Below are 7806 nucleotides of genomic sequence, written 5' to 3' on the forward strand. Positions count from 1 at the left end.
TTGTTTCTGGCATGTCCCTGAAATGGAGAAAACAGACTATTGATAACAGTCTTAAAGACAATGGTTGCCCTAATAAGAAGTGAAAAGATAATTACGTTATCATTATGCTGTTGGCTTTCAAACAGGAAACAGGAATATACTGCTCGGAAAGTATGCATTTTCTCATTAAAATCACAAGTATTGTCAGTGGATATGCAAAATTATTGAAACTTGTGTGTTAGTTTCAGAAAATAATTTCTGCGAAAACATGAAAATTTGAAGACTAGTTATCACGTATGCGCCAAGTTTGCCCCTGTTTTCTGAGACTATTTTCTACATAAATATTTCAGCAAATTAGCTAACTCATCGTCTCCCAATGGGAAAGTCGCCCACCTTATTTTTGACTCTGTGGATCAGTATCTTAGTTTTGTGTTTCACTCTATTTCGAAAAAATAACATAAAAATTTGGCACACTTTGACCGATAGTTTTCAATGTAATTTTTAGTTGTTTATGTGGTCTCCATGTTGTGCCGATTTTTTTACATGATTGTACTATTTTGGGAATTCTTAAGCATTAAAGCTTAAATAACATATATAATAACTTTCAATACTATTGCAAATCCACTGACAGCACTAGCATACTTTTCTGAGCAGAGTATGATGCTTTTTGTTTGAAAGCCGACTGCTTAATGATTACGTAATCGTGTTTTCACTCCTTATAAGGGCAACCATTGTCTTTAAGTCAGTACTAGTGGCACCAAGTGTGTTTGTTTCCCTGAATTAACTTAGTAAATTATCAGTTTGAGTTAAGAGTGTTTTTCATTATGTATGTTTTTCATTAACAATGAAACAATAATGGTATAATAATTACACAATAACGTAATAATAATGTAAACGCAATGAAATAATTAAACAATAATGGTATAATAATTACACAATAACGTAATAATAATGTAAACACAATGAAAACAATCAAACAATAATGGTATAATAATTACACAATAACGTAACAATAATGTAAACACAATGAAATAATGAAATAATAATGGTATAGTAATGAAACGATAACGTAATAATAATGTAAACACAATGAAATAAAAATAATCATGAAGAAATAATTAGAAAATATTTAATTTTGGCACTAATCTCACCCCATATTCACGAAATGCTCAATACGTTATTATGGCGCAATTTTGATAAAATTTAATTTCAATCAAATGTGCCTAATAGAAAAAGGTGTTATTTTGTTGGGGTGGCTGGCTGGCCATGTCCATGTACGACTTCCAATCAGATTTGATGTAAAGCTAAATTTTAATGAATCCCCTATACTAAGAACTGTGTGTGGGAAATGTTAATTTGGAAATTTGCCTGTTTTACTATTTTTAGTATTTTCTTACAATACTTGTAACTCAAAATGTTGTAAATCATAAAATATGGTAGCGTACATAGGTAATCAACTGCATTTTTAGTTTGGCCACATCCGTGCATATTACGTATTAGGATATTAATTTAACAGTTTAATATTTTTTTCCTGAGAATGTGTACAGCAGTCCCCCCTTACTGCTGAGCACATTTTCTGTGTTTAGGGTGAATTTTACGGGTTTAGAAGAGATTTAAACTTGTAATAGCTTTGGGGTGAAACTTTTTTCATGTGCGTTTTTTTCGGTGGGGGACTGCAGAAAACTCAAACACTAGGGGTTTATCCCGTGATAAATATTATTCTTATAATAGTTTTTGCTTTGTTACTTTTTCAAAAAGTAATATTAACTATTAGAAAAGCCAAATATATGTTAAAATATATCACAAATTCTGTTCAAACATAACAAAAATGAAATGAGTTTTACAGAATCAGGGATGCAGACAATTTAATGTTAAAGGTATTACCTGTACTATATTTCTTGACAATTTTGAATCACAATGCAAGTAAAAAATGCGATTTTTATTTGATAACAAACATATTTCTTTGTCTACAGGTATGCAGTTTTCTTCAAAGCATTGGGATATCCCAAGGCACTGTACTCTCTTTCCGACAAAATAAGGTAATTTGTTGTCATTATTGTGGTAAAAATGATATTGACTATATCACTGCTGCAACAGCTAGCTAATGCGTTACAGCAAGTAATATTTCTGGCATTGAATGTTATGCTTTAATTGAGTAAACTTTAGAACATCATCCTAGGGAAGGTCAGTTTGATGTATTTTGGTATTGATGATATTGGTCCAGGTAATAGTGATCTCAAACAATGTTCAACGTACTGATGACGTCATCAACAAAGTTTGCTAGGATTTTTGCCATCATTGATGACGTTACTAATAACGTAATACTGGCGTCATCTAGTGTTATAATATCTTGTGAACTGTTTAAATGCAACCACACTTTGTACGTTCTCAACCATTTGCTTATGTACTGTGTAATATTCAGTTCCAACTTAATTATCAAGCTCATTTGCTCTTTTGCTTTTTTAGATTAATCTGATTTTTGGTTAATAAGTTGTGAACTATTGGTCCAAGTGTTAGTAAACGTGGTAGAAGCATTCTTGATATTTCCTATGAGGCATGCACTTAATTATCCCACTCATTTGCTTATTTGGGTTTCTTTAATTTATGTTTATATTTTATTAACTTGATAGTTTTTTATAGGGTATGCACAATGTATTATTGAATTTCAAATTTTGATTAACGAGCTTTTTCTATATTTAATTAATTTGATTTTTTGTTATTACTTTGTGAATTATTCAAAAGAATGCAACCGAACTTTGTATAGACACTTCCCCCCTTTGTTTATAAGATATGCACTATGTGACATTGAGTTTCAACGTAATGGGCTCATCTGCATATTCATTTAATTTTGATTTTATGTTAATTTCTTGTGAACTATTAGTCCAGATGTTACCAAACATGGTAACACATTTTGTGACATTTCTTTATATGATATGACATTTTATGTAGCATGATATATACTTTTGAGTTTCAACTCAATCAAGGGGCATCATTTGCCTAGTTAATTTATTTTTAATTTTTGTTAACATCATGTTCAATGTTGACCCAAATGTGCTTTAAGTTGCTAGAAAAAATACCAGCTGTTAACATATGAGCGATATATATATATATATAATGTGTGTATTTAAAAGATTTGTAATATGTTCTCTAACATGTGGGAGATATTTTCAAATTTAAAACTATTAACACATTTCCTCAATTAGAAGCACAGAATGTTTTTTAAAACACTATACATGTACCTGACCTGCCTTTCTTGGGTGTGTTAAAAGTTGCAAAATATTGTTGGTATTATTTTTATTACAGTTTTGTCACAAACTGTTGAACAGCAAGCATAATTTTCACTTTTTGCTAAAGTTACTTCAACTTTAGAGAACTGTGGTTCATGTGTAGTACATGTAATTCCCTGCAAAGTAATTACCTAATTAATGCAAATGTTCATCATTGCCAAATTTAGCACACGGAGACAAAGTATAATGAGTTACATATACAGATAATTTTGTTTTGACTTTCAACCAAATTAACTAGCTCATTCGCATATTTAAAATTACTAGTACAAATGTGAATGAACTCGACAGAGAAATACTAGGTGTTAAATTTAATATGTTAATATATATCTAACATTTATATGTTGTATTCTTCACAACTTGATTTATTAATATTTGCCATAAAATATACTTCAATTTCAATTGCAGATTGACTCGGAAGCTGCCGTCTTACTGTCATCAGGTGAATTAGAAGTGTTAGGACTTCAAGCGAAGGGTGATCAGGCCAAGCTTCTACAGTTTTGTAGAGATGACAGGTAAATGCAATGATGTGTTTAAAACCATTAGATATTGCTACATCCAGATGCTCACCCTTGACGTGCACCTGGTCTGACTCCCGTGTAGGGGTTCGCAATGTTGTCCGCATATTTTTTTCCAGACTACTGATTTACTAAACAATGGCTAATTCGTATATATTATAATTACATGTGCAACAGAAGATCTTGCAATTTTACTACTGCCCTGTATGTAATTAATGGCGGAGTCATATATGATTTAGTTGATTTAGGAGATGCGTTTGGCAAGCTTTTTTTATTATTGTAAAATAGCATAATGGCTCATGAACAGGCTATTTTCCTATATTTAGCTCCTGCGTGTTAAGTAAAAAGGGGGTATGATGAGTACATGTACTGAATAGATTTTAGTGCAATTTCATGCATATTAATTAGCTGATCGGTAACACAACGTCTCTTTGTCCAATTATAATGAAATTTGACACACACCTACTACATAAGCACTACCTGTTTCTGGTGCAATGTCATGCGTATTAAAATAGGTGTTTGAACGATGTCAATGTTTTTAATTTGTTGCTCTAATATCATGAGACCTGTTATCTAAATTATGAAATGTGCCATGTATCTACTATATGATGAATACATGTAATCAGTGGAACTTGGTGTAATTCCTTGCATGCCAATGCACTATTTACATAAAGCCCACTCACTCATTTAGGAAACAGAGACAATACACCATAAGTTATATATACACATAAATTTGTTTTCAGTTGCAACCGAATTAGCAAGCTCATTTGCATATTTATTTATTTTTTATTTTTAGCTTCACTGTCTACTTTGTCGAGCGGAGCTTATCATGTGAGTGAATGTCCGTCGGCGTCCGTCGTCCGTGTCAACTTTTCACTTTTTCGACTTCTTCTTGGAGACTACAAGTCTGAATGCTTTGATACTTGGTGTTTATGTACCTTAAACCTCGCTTAGATTTGTTCATTTCATGATGATATCTTCAATTATTTAATTTTGATGAATATTTGTGTCATTTTTGGTAAAAAGTGATATTTTCGACTTCTTGTTGACAACAGTCCGATTGCTTTGATACTATACATATTGCTCGTTTTCTAATGATATCGTCAGTTCTTTAATTGAAATGTGCATTGCTAACAGCGGAGCTATCTCAGTCGATAGGCTGATTGTTGGTTAATAAACTTGTGAACACATTGGTCTAAATGCAACTAAACATGGTGTAGACATTAGCAACAACCATGTGTCAACTTTATTGACTAGCAAATGTGACAAAACATGATATTCACATGTTATGCAAAAATTCATGAGCTCATTTGTATACTTGTTTGATTTAGAATTGTTGTTAATATATGACTGAACTTGGCAGAGAAATACCAGGTGCTCATTTGTGGGAACTGTACATGGACTGTGCATATTTAATTGATTTTTTGAGGACTTGGTTCACTTTGAAATTCTGAGCTGTGAGTTTCACAATGCTTAGTTTCGTTTTAATTCAAAGTAATGTCTCAAATAATGTTCTTTTTTAGTGCTTCCAGTCATTTGGTGCCAGATTCTGATGTTCCACCCCATGTTACAAACCGCCGTCAAAGACTGCTTCAAATGTTGCGAAATAGTCAAAGCGAAAGTTCACCATCCCTCCAAAGAAATAAACAACATCGAAGAGCTGGAAGACCCAAGAAACTATCAAGAATGATTACTGTGGGGATGAGGATTCTCACCTCAAAGAAAATTGACAAGGATGGATGTAGGACTGCACAGGCAGTTAAGGCTCCACTTGGTGACAAGAATTTTATTGCATTAGAATTTCCACTGGATTCATCATATGAACAGCTGAAGTCAAAGATAGAAAATGCACTATTTGTCAATGGTAGTAATGCTATTGTCGGCAATCTCACAGATTTCCAATGCGAAGTTGTTAATGGACGTAATGAAAACGTGAGATCTGCTATGTCAGCTATGACATTTACTTTGGGTACTTACATCGACGAGAAGAAGATCCCTGGGGCCATACGCCTATACTTGCTTTGCGTACCTGAGGATATGGTCTTGTATTCAGTTGATGTTGATCGTGAAGGTAATTGGTTAAATTGTAGCAATACGACAATACGACTGAATACGATTTATATATGGCAGGATGTGCTCACGCTTTTCAAATACCTGACATAACTTCATGGCTGTATTCCTTTGAGTCATTCTTTCACTGACTTGTCTGTGTTTGTGATGTATTGTTTGTGTCTCTTGTACAGCGTTTTTTGTCCATGGACTTGTACTTTGCCCTATGTGACACACGATTTCGATATTGGATTGGTATGATTGTTATTTCTGTTATACAAGAATTAGTATAGTCTAACATCAATAAATAAAATGTAACATTCTTTTGAAGCAAAAAATTAATTTATTGATTTTATTACATCCCTGCCAATTTCCACACAAATTGGTCCTTTCAATGCTTCACTGATGAATGTTTTGATTGACTCAGTAAATAATTATATGCTTCTTATACATTTATGACTTTTGTGATTCATGTTAAAATGGGGGATGGGTGCCATTTTTTAACATAAAACATGCTTGCTGATTAATTACAACCAGGCTAAAAATAAATGGCCGATATGTTTATTCTGCTTAAAAAAACACTATGCTCATACTGACTTCATTAAGACTGTATATATGACATAGTCAAAGTTTCAATACACATATCCACTCGTTGGTGATGTATGGTTGACTTCTAACTAACTCCTTGGATGAGCGGTTTTTGTGATGTAGCATCTGTTAGAACTCAAATTGTTCTACATGTGGGGAATTATATGCTCAATGTGGTATGTCTAACATATAACATCATCTGTGGTGATTGTTTGTTTGTTGATTGCCAAGTGTTTTAATTGTTTTTTTAGATTCAGACTGCAGCTCTGACGAAGCATCATGTCAAAGTAAATATGAGGCTGCAACACCAAGTGGAGAGGTCCTCTTTCGACAGGTGGCACATTATCACCACCAAACAGGGCCAATAACATCAACACCAGAAATGGCTCCTACTACTGAACCACAACCTTCCATTAGCTCAGGGCATTCTGACCAACAAGCTTCTACGAGTGGCTCAGGATTATTTGACCCGCAACGGTCAGTTAGTTAAATTAATATTGTCTCTGCACGTAAGGTTTCACTTCTCGTAGATTCGTTTTTAGAAATCTGTCATACCAACATGAGCCCATTTTGTAGTCCATCTATATGTAGCTCTGTGCATGAAATCCCTAAAAGTATAGGGCCAGTTGGCATGATACTTGGTACACATATTACACTATGGGAGAAGTACAAGATCTGATTGGATATCTTAAGAATGTCTATTTTGCACCCCAGATAATATCTTGGTGCATACTTCATGCATATTAATTAGCCAATTTGCATACTATGTGTTTTGTTATGAAATAATTCATCTTGAGAACCCCTTGTTGGATTTGAATGATATGTCTATTTTGACAGAGAATATGCTGAACTCATGCTATATTCCGATTCTGAAGAGGAACTTGAGGCAGCTATACAAGCAAGTATTTCAGAAGATTTTGCTGAACCTACAGCATGTTGCAATACTGTTATGTAAAACTTCACCAATAATGCACAAAGTAATTGGGAATTTAATCTGTCCGCAATAAGAATTGCAGTTTCCTTTCATAAAATCAACTGTCTTCATTAAATATCAAACTTTCTGAACGATGGTCTTGATGTAAGATTTCATTTTTATCTTTGATTTCTCTTTAGGGATATTGGAGTTATTCCAAACATAATGTCAAAGGTGGATATCAATAAAGAAGCAGTACCTATTAATGTTATAAGAGGGAATGTTATTAAAGGAGCAAGAAGGGCAATATTGAGATCAAGTTTCGAGCCAGATCGACCTCTATCAGTGAAATTTATGGATGATCAGGGTAAATCTGAAGGTGCCGTAGACGAAGGAGGCCCCACAAGAGAGTTCTTTACTTTAGCTTTTGTGGAGCTACACGACAGTGCCATGTTTATGGGGCCAACAGGAAACA

The 7806-nt window shown here is 33.5% G+C and overlaps 1 long non-coding RNA gene across 1 annotated transcript; it reads left to right on the plus strand.

The window, feature by feature from the left end:
• The first annotated feature begins 4795 nt into the window (after positions 1–4795).
• LOC146730289 (uncharacterized) lies at positions 4796–4991 on the plus strand. The gene is made up of 2 exons (XR_014927482.1): positions 4796–4917; positions 4940–4991. It is a non-coding gene; the product is annotated as an uncharacterized LOC146730289 (long non-coding RNA).
• The last annotated feature ends 2815 nt before the right edge of the window (positions 4992–7806 follow it).

This window comes from Saccoglossus kowalevskii, chromosome 19, assembly GCF_978046115.1.
Source record: "Saccoglossus kowalevskii chromosome 19, keSacKowa6.1, whole genome shotgun sequence".
In the NCBI taxonomy this organism is placed as follows: Eukaryota; Metazoa; Hemichordata; class Enteropneusta; family Harrimaniidae; genus Saccoglossus; species Saccoglossus kowalevskii.